Here is a 20,841-nt window from a genome sequence, read left to right as displayed (position 1 = left end):
AAGGCAGTGTGAGCTGGGTTTTTACTGTTGTTTTGTGTCATTTTCCCTTTAAAGTTCCATCGCATCCAGGTCTCACCTTCCTAACCTCACCTTTCTTATTGCTGTAGGGTGCCACTTTTACTGATATGATAGCACGAATATATCATATCCCTCAAGAGAATCGATGGTAAATCGAGCGTCAAAAAGTCCTGCTCAGACCTACTGTCCCTGTTCCGGTCCAGCCTCCCTGCAGATAACCCTCCCTGTGCTGCCAGGGAAACTCCACATACTGCTTTTAAGATCGGACTGAATATTCCAGCTGTCCTTAATCCCTGTGGACTAATGTGCACCCTCAAGGCCATGGCAATACCAGCCCTTTCTGCCTTTCTAGCTCCCTCTAGGAAGGGAGTTTGAGAAAGAAAATGCTGTGGGACTGGAGCATCGGGAGCAAGGGAGAGCGTGGAATGAGATGAGGGGAAGAAGGTGGGCAGGGCTTGGGAGCCACAAGGAGCTCGGATTTCATAAAGATCTCTGGCTGCTGGGTGAAGAACGGTTACGGTTAAGCTAATTCAACCCCAGTGGAGCTACTTAAAATTTTTTAAGCTTCAGGTTCTAAATCTGTACCTGAGGGATAATATCGATACCTATCGCATAGGGCTCCGGTGAGGATTAGTTGAGATGTTTGTACGTATAGCTCTTAGCAAATTAACTGGCACAAAGTAAGGGCCCACTCAGTATTGTTATTCTGTGTGACTGCATCCAAATTGAAGTTATTGGAAACACTTGCCTGCACTTTGGTAGGATGTACCAAGTAACGTGGGGTGGTCCTATTCGGGCAGGGTCCTAGACAGGCTGGGGGATCAAAGGGTGAGGGGCCTGATATGAGGCAGAAAGAGGAGCCAGGCTGCTACAGCCCCTAGGAACTCGCCCCTCCCTGGTTCCCTGTACATCTGCCTTTTCGTAGAGTAAGCAAGTTGCACTGTTCTTTCCACTGTCACACCATGACCTGGTTTAGGTCATGTCTCCAGTCTCCTGCTTTCCCCAGCTCTCTGTGATTTAAAGTGAAATCTCTCGGGATCACAGTTTTGTCTCTAGAGCAAGCACATGTTCCTCCTGGGGATTTCTGTGGTTTTCTTTTTTAAATTAAATTTATTTATTGTCACTTGCGGTAGAAGCTTAAGTGGCTGGAGGCAGCTAGGGGTGGGGAGGAGCTGAGGTCCTGTGTCTTCTTGCCTTTGTCAGATGCCTGGCACTGCGCTGAGTGCTGGCGATATGGTGATGAACACGCTGCATGTCCAGGTGAGGGCTCATGCCAGCCAGGACCACCTAAGTTCCCGTAAGGAGTTGAGCTTTGCTTTCGAGGGCACTGGAGATCCATGGTAGGGTCTGTGCAGGATGCAGGGTGAAGCGATAGATTTATTCCTCTCAGTGTTGAAGTGCTTTTGGGTCATAAAGGGGACCAACTCTTGAAGTCAAAGAGCTCAGGTCAAGGTTTTCCTAAGAAATCTGATTTTGTGGAATGCCAGGAGCTGTGATGCTCTCATCATGACAAAGTTATTAATGCATTACTGGAAGAAGCGCTACACAGTTTTACTGAAGAGTGAGGCTAGAAAGTTAAGCTTTTCTGACCCTTGAAAAATGGAGTTTAAAACCGGTTAATCTCCATGGAGTGTTTAACTCAAAGCATAGAGTTTTTAGCTCAAATAGAGCTTGGGCTAGATCAACTAAGAAGTAATGTCATTGGTTTGCCAGGGGGACATACCAGAGATCATTCTGTGCTTAGCTAAAGAACAGGTCCCCAAGTCTCAAGGGAGCTGCCTTTTCTACCACACTCTGAGATGGAAATTGGTGCCTTTTAAATGATATTATATCCGGGGGTTCAGATAACGCCAAATCCTGCCTTATCATTAGTCAGGACACGTTCCCCAGTGAGGCCACTGAAGGAGGTGTGTCCATAGTGGAGAATGCAAGGAAAAGCACAGGGAAGCTTTAGAGATGGGACAGGTGGCCTAGGCTGAAGGCCTGTGGGGCAGTTTCCTTCTAAGCTCAAGTCTGAGCTTACTGGCGGCTGGTCACATGGGAAGACAGGAGGCTGCAAATGAGACTGATGGTAGCGAGGGAGAGCGAGAGTGAATTGGCTGAGCTGCTCTAAGAGAAGAAACTGGTTCAGTGTGCACCACCTGACGCACCAGGAGAGCGCCACATCACGTGACCTTTATGCTACTAAGGATTATGCCATTTTGTTCGTAAAGGAAATGTTTCACACTTGCAGAAAAGTATACAGATTACATGAAGACCATACTCACTATCTAGCTTTATTAATTTTAATATTTTGCCATATTTGTTTTAGTTTAAGAAATGATGTTACAAATGTGTGTGGGGCTTTCTGTGCATCTCAGCCCCATCCCATTCCCCATCTTCCTTTATCAGATAACTACTACTCAGACTTTGATGTATTCATTTCCATGTATGATTTTATACTCCTAATATGTATGTAAGTATCCATAAACTATATTATTTGGCATGTCTAAACATTTTACTTAGTACTCGTCGTAATGCATAGCCTTCTGTAGCTTTTTTCACAGAATATTATGTTGATAAATGAAGTTTTAAAAAAATGTTAACTGCTACGTAATATTCCCTTGTATGACTGCACCACAGTTTGCTGATGCATTTTCCTGTTGATAGTCATTTAGATATTGAATTTTTGCTACTATAAACAATGGCTTGAATTAGCATTCTTACCTGCCTTGTGCAATCTGTGAGAGTGTTTCTTGAATATAAACCTTGGATTTTAATTGTTGAGCTGTAAGGTACAAATCTTCGACTTTACTAGAAGTTGCTAAATTACACCTCAAATGGTTATAGATAGAATTAATACATTGTAATGATATTAAGTTTTTATATCTGTGAACACAGTATATCTCAATTTAGTCGGATCTTTTATGTTTTTAAATAAGTTTTTATGATTTTAGTTAACAATCTAATGTATCTTTGATAGATTTGTTCCTAAGTGGTACTTTTAAAATTACAATTTCTATTTTATTATTACTGGTATATAGGAATGCAGTTGATTTATTTACATTGATCTTATATCCAGAAAGTTTGTTGAATTTTCTTATTAATTCTAAGCTTATATATTACCTTAGATATTTTTGTACAGACAATCGTGTTATTGGTGAATGTTAACAATACATGTTGCCTTTTCCTTTCCAATGCTTATACTTCCTTTTGTTTTTTAATTGCACTTAAGGCATCTACCGTGTTTCCCTGAAAATAAGACAGGGTCTTATATTAATTTTTTCTCCACAAGACACATTAGGGCTTGTTTCAGGGAATGTCATCCTGAAAAATCATGCTAGGGCTTATTTCTGGTTAGGTCTTATTTTCAGGGAAACACGGTAGTACAATGTTTAATAGAAGCATCAGACTTCTCTTGTTACTGCCATGAAATCCTAACATTTCACTGATAAGTAATATGTTTGCAGTAGGCTTTTGGAAGATGCAGATGGCTGGTTAAGGAAGTTCCTATCTGTGATGGGTATTGTGGGTAAATTGTGATATTGATACTGCAGAAACTGGAAACTTAAAACACTGCATTTCCTCAGATTGCCTCATAGTTAGGCTCTCTGGTAGGAATTAGTATCCATTAATCAGTGAGACTTGAATTTGAAATCGACTTACTTTGGGGGGACAGGCAGGATGTCCATTTGGTTGGTGTGGATTGTAGCAGACATGGTGGGCCAGCAGTGGTATCCACAGTCTGCCCCTCCACCCCCACCCTGCTGTTTTTAAGTCAGGCAGCTTCCTAATTGTGTCAGAAACATATACCCAGCTCTACAGTGTAACTTCGGGAATTGTTCCTGAAGTGTCTTCATCTCTCCCAGTAATTAGGTAGGTTATTTAATACCTCGTAGTAAATACTTTCTTGCCATTATGTACGACACTCCCTTTTAACTCACTTTATATAATATACAGTATAAGTATATATGTAATGCTCACCACTGGTCTTGTATTAATAACTCCTTAGTCATTTTGGTTGTCCCAAGTTTGTTCTCCAGCAGATTCCTCAGGAAGTTCTTGTGGTAACAAATTTCCCCGGGTTTTGGTAATAGTTTGTGCCTTTTAGTTTCTGAACTTGCAGAAGGAGTGTTTTGTTGTTAAGCAAATCCATACTTTTTTTTTTTTATTTACTTTTCAATAAGTTTAAATCCTTAAGGAGTACAGCATTACACAGATTTTGTGTCCAATGGCCTTAGGCAGGTTGCTTAGGAATTTGTCATGAACCATGCCACTGTTTCCATGAGCAGGAGTTACCTCTCCCCAGATTACTCTGGTTTTGTTCGGTTTGCCACCAGGAGTCACTGTGTTCTTTGTACAAATAAGCACATCTCTTGCCTAGATCGAATGTTTCCTGCATTTCCTCCCCAATGTAGGATCTTGTCTTGGAGAGGCAGCTTAGAGGGTGGGTTTTGAGAGTTCACAGAGGCTAAACTGCTCCAGCTCTTCTCACACCTTCCTTTTACTCACTATTGAAGTGGGCAAAACCCATCCCATTTCAACTGCTAGGCTCAGATTGACCTGGCAGGCTTTGCAGGTGAATATCTGTTTGCTATGTTGGGTTCTCCAGTACCCAGGTGTTTCAGATGCCCCATTGCTTCTTTGTGCATGTTTTCACGTAGATGCTCATACCTCACAGGTCTTGTGACTCTTGATTTGCCCTCACACACTTGCACTTTGGGATTTGTGGCTTACCTTTTACCTAGTTTTGTTGTAAGTATTGCCCATGGTTCTTTTGTTGTTGTTGCTTGTTTGTTTTGATTTCTTATCTAGTTTCTGTTTTCATTTGGGGATTTGGAAGATACAGAAAATTTGCTTCCACAGCCACAACTATCTTTCCAGAATTTCCAACCATTAACTTTTTGTTCTGATAAAGATTATCTATATTAAACTATACAGCCAACCTCATATTTAATGATCCCCCTGAGATTAAGAATGAGACAATACTTGCTATTACCAATTCTATTCGGCTTTGTACTGGAGGTTCTAGCGAGGACAATGACACCAGAAAAGGAAATGAAAAGCATAAAGATTGAAAACGAAGAAATAAAACTTTCAAATTATTCACACAACAGGATTGTCCATGTACACAATCTGAAAAAATCTACAGATAAACTCGTAGAAATAGTAAGTGAATTTAGATACAAGGTCAAGTTCAAAAATCAACTGTGTTTCTGTATACGCCACCATGGTGCTGATGTCACTCCTGGGTTTTCTAACGTATAGCATCTTCTTGACATGTACACTTGACTTAACTAAGGCTAGACTCAATCTCCCTACCCTCCTCCTGAGTAGAATGTTTTAACTAATTTCTTAGATGTTATTGTTATTTTCTATTTCAGAGATGTAATCGTTATTTTCTGTTTCAGAGAATTCTCTATTTTTCATCCCTCAGAGTAGTGGTTGTTTTGTTTTATAAATCCAATATGTGTATAGGTTCACAATAGGTTGCTCATCATTCCATCTTGTGTCCCACTCCTTCCAGATTTAATTACTTAATTTCTGAAAAACAAACCTTAGAAGTTCTTTTAGTCATGGTCTACTAGTTGTAAATTCTTTTAGGATTTTTCTGAGGATGACTTAAGTTTGTCCTCTCCTTGTATGATACTTTGGCTGGCTGTAGAATTCTAGGTTATCGTTTCTCTCATCATTTCAAAGACATTTTCTTGTTGTCTCTGGCTATTGTTGAGAACTCTACAGTTAATTTAATTGTTGCTTCTTTGAAGATAATTGTCTTTGGTTACTTTTAAGATCTCTTTGTTTTCAATGCTCCTCAGTTTCATGATGATTTGTCTTGATGTGGAGTTTTAAAATCTTGCCTGAGATTTTGTCTGTTCCTGAGTATGAGGATTCATGCCTTTCTTTGGAAAATTCTCAGCTATCAGTTGTTTCCTCCATTCTCACTGTCTTTTTTTCCCCCAGAGTCCCTGTTGTGCATATATAGGGCTTTCTTAGTCTCTTTTCTGTATCTTTTTCAAATTTTCTATCATTTTACCTCTCTCTACTGCCTTCTCAGTAATTTTCTTTTTTTTTTTAATTAAATTTATTGGGGTGACAATTGTTAGTAAATTTACATAGATTTCAGGTGTACAATTCTGTATTACATCATAATTTTCTTGAATCTTATTTTCCAAGTTATTATCTTTCTGCTGTGTCTTCTCTGCTGTTAAACAACGTGTCATGGTTTTAATTTCAGTAACTATAATTTTGTCTTTTTAGAGAAATTTGGTTCATTTTCATATTGACTTGTTCTATTTTCATAAAGATTTTTTCTTATATTTTCAATTTTTTCTTTTTTTAAAAAATAGTTTTAGTAGTTTTTATCTAATAGTTCTATTACTTGAAGTTTTTGGTATTTAATACTTATGCTTGTTTGCTGTCTCTTCCACATGGTAGATTGTTTCCTGTTGTTTTTAATTTCTTTATTGGTATCTCTTTAGCAGTGTATATTTAACTCCGTGCAGTGTAACTTGAGGTTATGTCTCTACATTTGTCTATGCAAGGCACTCCATGTGTGTTTCTGTCTCAGAGCCACCTTTTATGCTACCTTTGCTGTTTAAGAATTCCTGGATTACTTGAGGGATACAAATTAATAAAAAGTACTCACGTTTAGGTGAGGGAAGACTCATGATTATGAATTTTAGGTGAAAAAAATTTTTTTCTGCTCAGAGCTGAAGATGAGTCAGGCATTGCTCTTATTTCCCTATGCTGCTGCGTGGGTGTTTTTTAGTTACCTTTTCTTAGAGAGCATACCCTTTGGTGGTCCTGGCGCTGTGTGATTTTCATATTTCTCAGACCACTCCTCATGCAGACCCAATGTCTTCATCCTTTTTTCCAGTGTGTGAGTGGAAAACCTCAGTGTCTAGATTACTGGACTTGGGTGCATGGCATCTGCTGCTGCTCTTACCTTTCTGGTTTGCAGTTTTCTGTTTTCAACCCCCAGGGATTTTTTTTTTTTAATTTTCTTGTGAGCTCAACTATACCTTAAAACATTCATTTGAAATATGTTCTCTAGTATTTTAAAATAGCTTTTTAGCAGGAAGGTTTTCAGATGATCTAATCAGCCATATTTCCAAAAACAGATGTCCTGTGCATAAAATTTTAACTGCACAGACTGCTCACTAGGAATGATTGTATTTTGAACAGTTAGAGGTCTAAGTTTTCATCTCTAGAGGGTAAGTGGAGAGTGAAAGGGGTTGGGAGAATATGGGGAGGTGGGAGAGCATGGTAAATAGAGGAGTTGTAAGGGACCATTCTCTTCCCAGATGCCTTCATCTGCATTTTGGATTTCTGCTACCTAACCAGTGGCCCATGGACCAACGATTTCAGCATCACCCTGGAGCTTCTTAGAAATGTGGAGTCTCAACCACAGGCCTGCTGACTGAGAATCTGCATTTTAATAACATTCCCAGGTGATTTGTATGCACATAAAATTTGACTTAGACTATTTCTGATGTAATTACCTTCCATAAAATGACTACTACTTTCAGATTTAAGACCTTCCTCCACTCTTGTCGACCACTTCTCTAGCTTAGTCCTTTTTCTCCAGTTACTTTTTGAGCATTTTTAAGCACTTCCCTGACATGGCTTTTGTACTGAAGTCTTTGAGAATAGTTCCTATTGTGATATATTATATTGAGGAAGTGTTGATATGACATGTGGTCATATTCAATATGACAGCAAAATCTTACTTAAATCTAGAGCAAAGCCATTATGAAATTCTCAGAGCATTTGCTTTCTACTCAACTCTGCGGGGTAGAGAACTCAGAAAGTGAGGCATTCTGGGTAGAAAACTTGAGAGCTTTTTTTCACCAGTGTTTTCTCTGCGCACAGAGTATCCTACTTCCCAATATCCCAGCAGTGCACAAGGGTTCCCTTTTCTCCTCATCCTCACCAGCACTTATTATCTCATGTCTTTTTGATAATAGCCATTCCAACAGGTGTGAGGTGATATCTCTTTGTGGTTTTGATTTTCATTTCTCTGATAAGATTTAAATTATTATGTTCTTGGAATACTGTGAATGTCCATAGAATCCTAGTGTGTGGACGTGTGAGAGAGGGAGTGCGCACTAGAGGCTCAAGAACATGGCCACATGAAGACAAATGCCTCTTGTCTGCCTTTAAAACCCCTTCTCAATTGTACATAACCACCTGTTTCTGAATAAGGAATTAACTACTCTGAAGTGAGTTTGTACAAAATTCCTATATTTCTAGAGTTGACCACTTAGAAGTGCAATTCCAAATATTTGTCTCATTTCCCTTAGGACTTGATTTGTCTTCTTAACTTTCTCCCTTGAAAAGTGAGATGTGAGAATCAGGCTAAGAACCATTTGATTGATTGAGGAAGGTACTGCTAGATATCACCTGGGCTACACAGATGAGCAAGACCCAGCTTGTGATCTCAAGAAGGCCTGGGACATATCTATATGTCTTTATAGAAGAAGGAAGAAGAGATGGTGGTATTCTGGCAAGTTCTAAAGCCAGAATTTTTCATTGGAATCTTGGCTTCCCTTCATATCTTTGGCCATCTTTACTTCTTTGAACCTCAGTTTTCTCATGTATAAAATGGAGACATCTCCTTCACCAGTTATTGTGTGGCTCAAAGGAGAACCCATGGCATTACCTTGGAACTGTAAAGGGCCGTAGATAGTAGGTGATATTTTCTAGAGAGTGTGTCAGACTTCTCTTGGAATTCCAAGAGGCAAGCTGGAAGTGGCCGCTGAATGACCTGTTGGCTCTCCTGGAGGCATGAGGGGGGCGTTTGTGGGGGGTCTGAAGGAGAAGTGTTACCTTCTTTGTCTTGTCTTTGGCCTCCCTGTTCTGAGCCTGAGCCCGGACAAAGAAGCTTCCCAGGATGTGGTCCTTGACCCACACTGCAACTCAGAGTTGGGAAGCCCGACTCAGCAAGCAGAAGGTGTGAGAGGCCACAGTCCTGGTGTCATTCTTCACCTTCACACAAGTCTATGGGATTCCCAAAGCATGATGGGCAGTGTAGTACATATTGGGAGTACAGTATGAACAAACATGGAATTTGTAAGTTTGGTAAGAAGTCTGCTGGGCTTTCCATGTACTGTCCAGTAGAACTTTCTATAATCATGGATACATTTATGTATCTGTGCTGTGTAGTTCACTAGCCACGAGTTGGGCTCTTGAAATGTGGCTGTGTGACTGAGGGACTAAATTTTATTTAATTTCAATTAAAATAACCACATGTGGTTAGTGGCTACCATATTGGACAGTGCTGGAAACATTCTGAGAAAATTAGAAGGGCACCTAGGCAGGCCAAAGACTTGACTTCCCTTCTTCAGTAAGATCTGTGAGACTCAGAAGACCCGGTCCTGACTCCTCCCACTGTTGTGGATTTATTATGGCACTTGGCCTTCTCTCTGTTTACCTTCCTGATCTATAAAATGGAAACAGGAGGAGGATTGGATTAAATTCTTTCCAGTGTTCGATTCTTGGTTCTGTTGTGATTTGCCTCTTATTTGTGTAAATATTACTACACCCAGTAATATTTAATAATAGTGGGTTTGCTTTAAATTACATACTGTGACTATGTAATTGGATGTGTGAAAGTTGCTGCCTGCCCACAGGCTCTCTCAGGGAAAATTTTCTCAACTTTCAGAATGAGGATTTGAGTTTGAAAAATAATTTTTCCTGCTTATACCTTGATTTGTTTATTAAACAATTTTTTAACTCATGAATGTGCCCCAATTTATACACTATCAATATTGAAATACTCCCCATATTACCCCCAGTCTCTCAGTGTGGATGGGGCTTTGGGATTTGAGCCAGGATTCCCAAACTGTATTGCATGCAAGTGAGAGGAAAGCATTTGTTGGATCAGCTGGGTAAGTGATGTTTCTCAAGTAGCGTACTCATAAATTTGAGCATGTAAAGGATTGGCCCCGACACAGCCCAAGAACAGCTTGTAACTCTGATTGGAATGTCATATTTTACTGTTACTTAATTAAATTAGAGCAGTGGTTGGGGAAGTGGGTTTTGTAAATATTGCTCTGAAGCTTTCAAATTTCAACAGAAAACAGATGCCAAGTGTTTTCATTACTATCGATGTTCAAAGTTCCTGGAATAAAACACAAATCTAGTCCTTGGTATAGCAAAATGCCAGCAGTGGCCTGGGGTAGGGAGGGTAGGATGGAGGAAGAAAAATGAATTAGTACAGTTTGAATGAGGAATTAGTTGACTGGAAGACCTTCCCCTTTTGCAAAAGAGACCTAAAAATGAAATATTTACCAGCAAAAGGATATAGAAACACAATTATAATTTAATGTGAGTCACAGCACCATGTTGTTCAACCAGGGAACAAAATGACTTAGAGGCAGAATAAAATTACTTCAGTTTTGTCTCTAAAGAACATGATGTTTTATTGGTCTGCTCATGTCCGTGGATTAAATGGTGTGGTGTCTATTCTCGTTCCCCAAGATGGTCAGTGGCTTTATTACTGGCCATTCATTGGGGGTTGCTTTTCAAATTATCAATCATGACAAGTGTTTCATAAGTGCCAGGCCCGGCGCTTTGTGTTTTACTTGCATCATCTCATCTAATCTCATTACCCTAGAAGGTAAATATCATTATCACTATTTTATAGGTGAGGAAACAGGCACAGAGAAATTTGGCAACTTAACCAAAGTCTAGGTATCTAGTCTACTGGGTGTCAAAGCTGAGGTTTGAGTCCATGCCCTCTGATGTACACCCAAGCTTTTAGTCACTTGCCCTCTCCTCCTAGTAAGACGGGCTTGGGAGCCCCCTTCACTTTCTCTCAGAAGCCCATGGAAGTGCTCTGCCAAGTTCTGCCCCGCCATATTCATGGTCACTGTCATTGGGGAGGGTTAATGTGCACAAGGTTTTGGTTGCTTTGTGATGTCTGAGCATTTAGGCTCTTTTTTTTTTTTTTTCTAAATGGTAGAGGAGACAGGATGCACTAGCACACATCTAAAGAAAATTTCACTTATTTCCATACAGGGAGCATATTTTTCCTTCAGATTCCTAGTCTGTGTCTGACTGATGAGTTAACACCCTGGTTTCCAAAGTGTGTTTGTAGCAGGCACTTGAGTTCTGCAGGCTGGTGCCACAGATTACTGTGTTTATGCCTGCATTCTTACACGCGACATGTATTTGTGGAGCTCCCACTATGTGTCAGGCCCTAGGCTGGATGTTGGCGACACACTTATGAACGTGAAAGGCCTTGCCTTCAGCCTCTGAGAACCCACAGCGTTTTCAGTGAGGGCACTGGTAGCATTTTGGGCGAGACGGTTAGTTCCTCACTGCGCAGGTCTGTCCTGCTCCTTGCAGGCTGTTCCACATCCCTGGCCCTGCCTGGCCCACTAAATACCCAAGCAGGGAGATGGCTGAAAATACCATAGGCCTCCAGAGGGCGCTATTTCCCCAGGTTGAGAACCACTGCAGGGAAGACAGATTTGGAACAAACAAAAAATTGTTTGGATGCAGTCCCCACCGTTTTGGGTGTGGTGTACCCTTTTTCCCCCTGGAAATTTGGCTTATACTAAGTTAGGACAGTAAAAGGAGGTGTTTAAAAAAAGCAGAGGGAAAATCAAATCCATTTATCAACATCCTGTGCTGAGAAGTTGGTGTGTTTATATGCTCCTCGCTGAGGGGAGCTTTCCTTCTCTTTTTTCACCCCATCCACCCTGCCCACCCGCCTACTTCCTTACCCCCTCCATCACCACGAAACGGTAAAGCAGATGGACCTGAATGACTGAGTGAGCCAGAGGCATAGTGAGGGGTTACGTGACACGTGACCCAGAGCACTGTGAGGCAAGGAGAGAAAAGTGGGGGACTCCTTGGTAAGATTGATAGGCAACTTGGGGAGAAAGGTGAAGACATCTTTTCCCCATCCTCTGGGTTCTGTGTGTGCTGATCCAGCTATTAGGTTGGTGCAAAAGTAATTGTGGTTTTTGCAATTATTTTTAACCTTTTAAACTGCAATTACTTTTGCACCAACCTAACAGCAAAATTTTCGCTGTATCCTCCGTTCCTTCTTAACTGTTAACATAAGTTTGATGAAGTCTAATGTACCATTTTTTTTTCTTTTATAGTTTGTGTTTTTGTGTTCTAAGGATTTTTGTATATTTCCTAGGCACAGAGATTTTCTAGTTTTTCTTCTGGAAGTTTTATAGTTTTAGCTTTTACATTTAGGTCTGTGATTCATTTCAAGTTAATTTTTGTGTATGGTGTGAGGTATGAGGCAAGGTCTCTTTCTTTCCCAGTGGCTACCCAGTTATTCCAGCATCATTTTTTGAAGAGACTGTCCTCTCCCCACTAAATTACCTTGATGCCTTTGTCAAAAATCAATTGACCATATGTACTGGGTCTATTTCTAGGCTCTCTGGTCTGTTCCATTGATTTATATATATGTCTGTTCTTAACACCAGTTACTTCCAAAGTTATCTTACTGGGGCCATTTGGTCCCCTGACCGTTTTTATTGTTATCAACATAACAAAGGATTTACACAGAGAAGAAGTACACAGAGGGCTGGGACCCTGCCCTCAAGAAACTCAGCATCTGACCCTTCCTTCCCTCATGAAACCTACCAAGTGCTAAGCATTGTGTGGGGTCTGGGAATGAATTAAGTAAACACTGTCTTTGCCCAGTGGAGTTTGGAGACAAGCAAGAGCGACAGCAAAATCTTCCATTTAAGGAAGATTTGCAAGACTAACAGATTTTAAAGTTGGATTCAGCATATGTTGGCAGGGTGTGGAGGGGCAGAACTGTCATACACAGCTGGTAAAGATATGACTTGGTACAGCTTCTACTGAGAATAACAAAAGTTAAAGATGTACATACTTTATAACTCAATAATAATGCCACTTCTATTTATATACCCCAAAGAAACTCTCCCGGGAATATAGAGTCATGTACTGAGAATGTTCACAGAAGCTTTTGTGTAGTATTTAAAGAAAACAAAGCATTAACCTAAATGTTTATGAACAGGAGAATCAATGAATGCATTCATTCTGGGATGCATCTGTGGAAATGTGGGAACTGGGACCTCACATATTCCTGTGGATGTGTCTCACCATCTCAGGATGAACAATGAAACCAAGCTGCAGAATAGAGTGTGCACAATATGATCCCATTTATATTACGTTCAAAAACATACAAAAGACAAAATTCATAGACACAACAGTTTAGTGTTTAGCAGGGGAAAAGGGGGGAAGGGGAAAGGCAGAAAAGGGTAAAGGGGGTCAAATGTATGGTGACGGAAGGAGATTTGACTTTGGGTAGCAAACACAAGGCAATATATAGATGATGTATTATAGAATTGTGCACTTGAAACCTACATAATTGTATTAACCAATGTCACCCCAATAAATTTAATAAAACATACAAAAGAATGCAACATACTGCTTAGGCATACAAACATATACCGTGTTTCCCCGAAAATAAAACCTAGCCGGACAGTTAGCTCTAATGCGTCTTTTGAAGCAAAAATTAGTATATATAACATAAGACCGAGTCTTATATTAATTTTTGCTTCAAAAGACGTGTTAGAGCTGATTGTCCGGCTAGGTCTTATTTTCGGGGAAACAGGGTAATAAAAAAGGAATCAAATACATGGGAATGATAAAGCCCTAAATTTAAATTAGCAGGTAATGCTAATGAAAAAGAAGGGGATGTAATTGTGCAAGAGGACGCAGGTGTCATCAACCGTGGCTGTATTTTCTATTTTTAGGTGAATGGGATGGTGGGCACACTGGTATTGTGGCATTATCATTGATATGCAATACTACCCGTCATCTGTTTCCCTCCTCGTTCTTCCTGACTGAACCTCCATTTTGTTTAGTTCTCCACCCCCCATTTTATGCATCCTATGGGAGCCTCAAGGAAGCTGACCCACCCTCATTAGTTTGAGGGTGACCCATCATTCTTCTCGGCAATTGGTTCTAGAAAGGGCATGTGGTCCAATTTTGGCTAATTGGTAAGGTTTGCTGAAGTCTTCTGGGAAGCACCTTCTCTAAGGAGAGAGCTACAGGAAGTCTCTCTCTCATTCTCGAACCCTCTTCCTGGACCTAAAGCAGGAAGCATGTAACCCTGCTTGCCTGTGGCAGCCTTCCTCCAACCATGAGGGGAGCAGCCGTAAATAACTGGCACTGTACATGGCAGAATGGAGAAGTGATTCAATATCAACTCTGTCACCCCAGCTCTGAAGCCCATCCCACCTTTGCTTGTCCCAATGTGAGCCAGTAAATGTTCTTGAGGTTTAAGTTACCTTGGTTTGAATTTCCCATGTCTGGCAGCTGAAAGCATTTGACCTGGAACACATAGGATCATTGTAACACAAGCAATCATTTGTGAAGCAGCAGGAAATATGTTTCTTAATTTACTCAATTTTAACTTTTTCTATTTTTACTTAAACATTTGTAGCCTGCTCTGATGGTTGGCTATCAGCACTAGCAAGGCTTACGCATTGAGGAAACCCACAAACAAGAAGGAAACCAAATATTAATGGAAAAAATCTTGAAGAGCCCAGTGTGGTTAGTGTCAGATTATCTTTTTCTGAGAACATATGTACATTAGTTTACTGTGTCAGCTATAACAAATTACTACAAACTAGGTGTCTTAAAACAACAGAAATTTATTCTCTCACTGTCCTGGAGACCGGAAGTCTGAAATCAAGGTGTTGGCAGGGCTGTATTCCCTCCAAAAACTCTTAACAGAGATTCTGTTCCTCGACTCTTCCAGCTTCCAGTGGCTTTTGGCATCCCTCCAATCTCTAACTTTGTCTTTACCTAGTCTCCTCCTTGTGTCTCTGTGTCTCTCCTCTTCCATATCTTATAAGGACACTTGTCATTGGATTTAGGACCACCTGGATATCCAGGATGATCTCATCCCAAGACTCTTAATTACCTCTGCAAAGATTGGTTTCTCAAATAAGGTCACATTCACAGGTTTTGAGGGTTAGGACATAGACACATTTTTTTTGGGGGGGTGCCAACATTCAACCCTCTACAAAGTTGAAGAATAGCATATGTACAATATGATACCATCTATTTTAAGTTCAAAAACATACGAAAGACAAAAACTCATAGACACAGACAAGTTTAGTGGTTACCAGAGGGGGAAGGGTGAGGAGGAAGGTAGAAAAGAGTAAAGGGTGTCAAATATTGGGTGCCAAAAAAGGTATTCACATTTTAAGAAATGTTATCTATGCTCAAGCAGTAGTTCGCCGTAATCAGAAGTGTCTGGACGCTGATGGTAACCACTCTGAGCACCTCCTGTAGTTGCAGAAGTCAAACGTGACTTGTATTCATCTTTTGTTATCAGTATATATTGAGTATTACAATTAATACACTTTTTTCCTTTCTTAAAATGTGTATACATTTTTTTTGGCACCATTTGTATATGGTTGCTCTTTGTTGTGATTTTATAGTGCAAACAGATAACATGGTTTTATTTTCAACCCAAAAAGTGGTTCCTGATTCACAAAATTATGAATAAATAGGTCAGTATTTACTGGTGCTCCATGGAAAGTGTTAAGTCTTATCCAACTAATTGCTTAGTTAACACTTGTTTTTAAAAGATTTTAACAGAGGAAATGAAGTTGTGTGATGTAAATGTTGGACAACATGTTCTTGACAGTGTAAATTCCTGGCTCCCTGGGAGACAGGCAGTGTTCAGCCTCAGATATGTTCCAGGACAAATGTAGACAAAGAGGCCCAGCACCAGATACAGGTTCGCCAGAAAAGGAAAGTATGAATAAAATTAGCAGAGAGCAGATGGGTGTGAGAAGGGAAAAACTAGTCACGTTCTGAGGCCATTTAATCTCCTCTGAGAGGTGGTAGATAGATCCCAGACAGACAGCTGTGGATGTTGGAAAGGAAAGAAAAGATATTGGACTTGGAATCAGAGAGACCAATTTACATTTCTGACATTTTTCCATATGATCGCTGGATCTGTTTTATCTCCCTAAATTTTAGGAAAATTGCACTTCCCGACACAAGTTTGTTTCATTAAAAAATGGGGGAGATGATGCGTACCTGTCAGGGTTGTTATGAGGATAAATTGGTTTGTCCTCTGTAAGAGAAACTTGCTCATGATGGGGACATAGGACATGTGTGTTGAATGATAATCTGAACTAGAAATGTCTTTAGTGAGTAGTGACAGGTTGGGAACACCTACAGTGTGGACATAATATCATAATTCTTCAGATTCATCAAGTTCTATAAGGCTTCAACTAAAAATAGAAAGGCCAAGATAAACACACTGGACTTCAGTTTCTAGCTACAATGGAGGAACTAGTACAGACTAAGCCTCCCACCACAAATATACAAGGCAACTTTTGTCAGTGGAGAGCAAGACCGATCCCTGAGAGATGGAAAAGTCAAGAGTTGAGTCCCATAATTCTCCAACTCCCTGTCTGGGAATAGTATTCCAACCATGGCACAAAGAACTGGAATTGAGCACAGCAAAATGGTCCCATGACTGAAAGAGGCAGAGATCAGAGCTCAGGGCAACTGAAGAAGCTAGAATCCATGGGGCAGGATATCAGAGAGCAGGGCATTGTACAGAGAAAGCTGTATGTGGAGGTCCCCCTGAGTCAGCAGCTGAGAGACACACGCACAAACAAGACTACCTTAGGCTCACCAGAGAGCAGCCACTACAGCTTTGAGAGCACAATATTAGGCAGTACTAGAGGATGAGCAGGGCTGGGGCTCATTGGATTTTTCAGCCCTGCCAGAGTGGAGAGATCTCATTAATGGCTTGTTAATACCCCTGATCCAGCTGAGAAGCTAGAATGACCACACCTCAGGAGGAAGGACTGTGCTCTAGAGCAGGGTTTCTCAACCTTGGTCCTCTTGACATTTTGGACAGGAGAATTCTTTGCTGTGGGGGACCATCTTGTGCATTGTAGGATGTTTAGCAGTATCCCTGGCCTCCACCCACTACATGCCAGTAGTGCCCCACCACCAACTTGTGACAGCCAAAAATGTCTCCAGACATTGTTAGGTATCCCCTAGGGGCACAATTGTCCCAGGTGAGAAACACTGCCCTAGGGTAAGACCTAATTTATACCTTCTATAGCAAAACCCAAAGTGAAATCATGAGAAGATTTGCAGTAGAGGCAGAGTTTGGAAGTTCAGTCCTACTAAGTTGGAGGGGTTTGGGAAACCCTTTGGCCTTTACACACACCCACACTAACAAATTATAAAACTGAACCTACACTAGTTCAAAAAGATTTGCCAATAACTGAACTTCACAATCAATATCTTTCAGGAGAAGATAACAAAATCCAGGTATGTACACCGTAATACTGCTATATATTAATCACAACATCTAGTTTTCAATCAAGAAGCACTAAACATACAAAAAATAAAAATGAAAAACAGAAAAATGTAATCTTTAGTTAAGAAAAGAGCAGGCAATAAAAGCTAAATCTAGGAAAACCCAGATATTGGACTTGGAAAATGAAAGCTTTAAAGCAGCTATTATGAATATGTTCAAAGAATTAAAGGAATAAACAGATAAGTAATCTTAGCAAAGAAATGGAGATCACAAAAAAGAACAAAAGAAAATTCTAGAAGTGAAAGTAAAAATTGGAATGAATAATACCTGAAGATATTTAGCATCAGATTTGAGATAGCAGAAGACAGGGTCAGGGAACTTGAAGGCAGATGAGTAACAATGGTCCACTCTCAAGAATGGAATGAAAAGATATTTGAAAATGAGCTGAGCCTCAGGGACTTGTGGAATAATATCAAATAGTATTAAATATGTGTAATTAGAATCCCAGAAGGAGAAGGAGGCTTAGAAAATTTACCTCCAGCAGACCTGGATTACAAGAGATGCTAAAGGATATATCATTCATGCATAAGGGAAATGATACTGAAATATATAGACCAAATCTAGGGACCATGTCATATTAAAGCAACAACAACAAAAACTGTGTAGTCAAAGCAAAAATAATTCCAAGTCTCACATGTAGTCCTCCAAAAATTTCAAGGGACTTAAAATCACAATCCACAGCAACACTTCCTTAAATCCTTTTGGTGGTTTTAAAATATGTCCACAAATTCTTTGACACTGCCCCCTTCCAAAGAAGGAGGCCTCTGTGACTGTGGGCAAGTAGTTTAATTTCTCATTGCCTCAATTTAATTCCTTAAAAAAATGAGATAATAGCATCTACCTCATTGGGGTATATTTTTAGGATTAAATACATCTAAAGCTCCTAGCACAGTACTTGACATATAGTAAACAAATAACAAATTTTGGTTATAAATACTAATGTAATAGGGACAAAAATGGTTGACATATGTATGTTTGTAGCTTTCCCCCTTCCTTTCCTATTGAAAAAAAGTTGGCATTACTTGGTCAATATTTCCTCCTTCTGCCATGCTCTCCTCCACTTTTGGGTCTTACTGGGGGAAAGCCGGCTAATCAGTGGGAGAAGAACAAGAGAAATGGGGATAGTGATTTGCAATGGAAAAGACTAAACAGAACAAAAATAAAAACAAACAATAAACAAGAGAAAGTAGCAGAAGGAAGGGGGAGAAATGGGCCTGGGCAGTGGGGGTATGTGTGCAAATTTTGAAAAGAGTGGAAAATAAGAAACAGGACGTGAGATTATGGAGCTGTTGCGTAGTGTGAGAGATGGTAAATGAGATACCAAGGAAAGGGACTGAATTCATTATTTTTTGCTGCATAATAAGTTATTCCAAAATGTAGTAGCTCAAAACAATATTTATTATCTCACTGTTTCTGTGAGTCAGGAATTGGGGAGAAAGAAGCTTAGCTGAGTTATTCTGGCTCACGGTCTCATGAGGGTGCAGTTAAGATGTCAAGTGACAGGGCCAATGTTTAAAGGTCTGTAAACTCCAATGCCATGACTTAAGTCCCTATGTATATTGCATCACATTGGGCTCAAATGGGCCCAGACTCATTTTTAAGTGTTACAAAATCACAGGGCTGACTTCTCACCAATTCAGTGTTCCAGCTAAGACATTTTAAAACCTATGTTGCCTAATCTCCCTTCTTGGGCTAGAAAGAAATCCAAGATCTCAAACTCATCCTGAACTCATGGTGACTATCGTCTTTCTTCAACCTCAGATGGAATCAGTGGAAAATTCCTAGAACATCTTAGTATTTGGAAGTGAAGTCTAATTTGTTCCCACACACAACCCGAAGAAAGACATCCTGATCACCACCTTTCTCTTTGTCAGTGATTACAGTTGTCGGCAAGACCATTTGCCCCACAGACGTGAAATAACACACCCTTGGTGTGTCACTGTCATGTGAACATTCCTCAGTATCATGAGGTTTGGTCCTGAAAAGCAGTTGTCTCTTCTGCCCCTGCTGTTTTAGGCTTCAGGAAGGACACATGTCTTTTAAAAAAATGTTTGTTATTTATAATTAAGAAAGGTACACAGCAATGCAATAGAAAACAGAAGGGGAAATTATTTACAACCCGTGCTCTGAGAAAATGATGATTCTTATGATACACTCATCAGGCATCCCCTTGGGCCATTGTATTCTGGCCGTTTGTTAGGTCCTTGCTTGGGCTCCAGATGTTGAAGACTTTAGCTCTCAGGATTTTCTGTGTTGCCACTGAAACCTGGTCTGTCTGCAGCTGAGACTCTGTCTTGGCTCAATTCAGAATGTCTAAGAGCTTTATGTTCTTCTCCCATTAGCCCTGCTGGAGGGCTCTGTGATGACAGGTAAATTTGTCATGTGTTCCATTGTTCTAGCACAGGCTTGTTTCTTGGTATAATTGATTGTGTTATTGTTTTCAATAATCTTCTTTTCTATAAGGGCGTTATACATCCACACTTTGTGCCACGTGACTTCCAGGAGTGATTCCAGTAAGTGGAATATATTTCTTCCAGGAGTTATTCCAGAAGGTGGAATGTATTATCAGACTTGGCTATGTGACTTGCTTTGGCTAATGCAATGTGAGTAGACATGCTGTGTCCAAGCAGAAGCTTTCAATGAGATTGCATAGTTTGGCTTAGCCTCTTGCTTTCTTGCCTTCTGCCGTAAGGTCAGCATGTTCCAGATGGCGGCTGCTACTTCAGCATGAGTTCTGGAATGAGAAGACATGTGGAGTAGAGCTGAGTTGAGATGCAACTGACCTGTAAATCTGAGCACAAGAAATCAACCTCATTGTTGTAAGTCAGTGAGATTTTTGGAGTTGTTTGTTACAGGAAAATACTAATACACTGGTTCTCTAGGTAAGCTGGGAAGAGTCTGTCTTCTGGGTGAAACATTCCTCACTGGAGGTATCTATACTACTTCTAGCTCCCTCCCCAAACAGAGGCATAACATCACTCTGTTAGGATTCAAATTGGCATGCACTTTCATCATGTTGATGGAAAGCAATATGACATGGTGATTGTGTAGGAGCCCTGCATACTAAGTTCTGCTCTGCCACTCTCGTGTGTGACCTTGGACCATTTGCTTAACCTCTTTGTTCCTTATTTGTCTCGTTTTGGTAAAAAAGACTAGAGCTTACCATGGAGTTTTGACGTAAAGAATAAATGAAAGGTAGCTGTGAAGTTTGTGGATTTTGCACTTCTACCCATTGACTGACTTTATCTGTCCAGGCTGCTATAAGAGAAGTTCACAGAATGCAAAGAACTTCTAGAACTGGAACGGGAGGGTCAGGAGCTCTTGCTGTCCATCTCTCATTTTCTCTGGTTTCTGGTTTATTTCTCTGGTTTCTCTGGTTTATTTTCTCCTCTTGAAGATTAACTTTTTCCAAGACCCAAGAGGCAAAGGGCCTTCCTTGCTGTCTCCATTAACACAATCCAGGGAAGAACTCTGAT

This window comes from Rhinolophus hipposideros, assembly GCF_964194185.1.
Source record: "Rhinolophus hipposideros genome assembly, chromosome: 21".
Lineage (NCBI taxonomy): Eukaryota > Metazoa > Chordata > Mammalia > Chiroptera > Rhinolophidae > Rhinolophus > Rhinolophus hipposideros.
Note: the sequence above shows the minus strand (reverse complement) of the source record.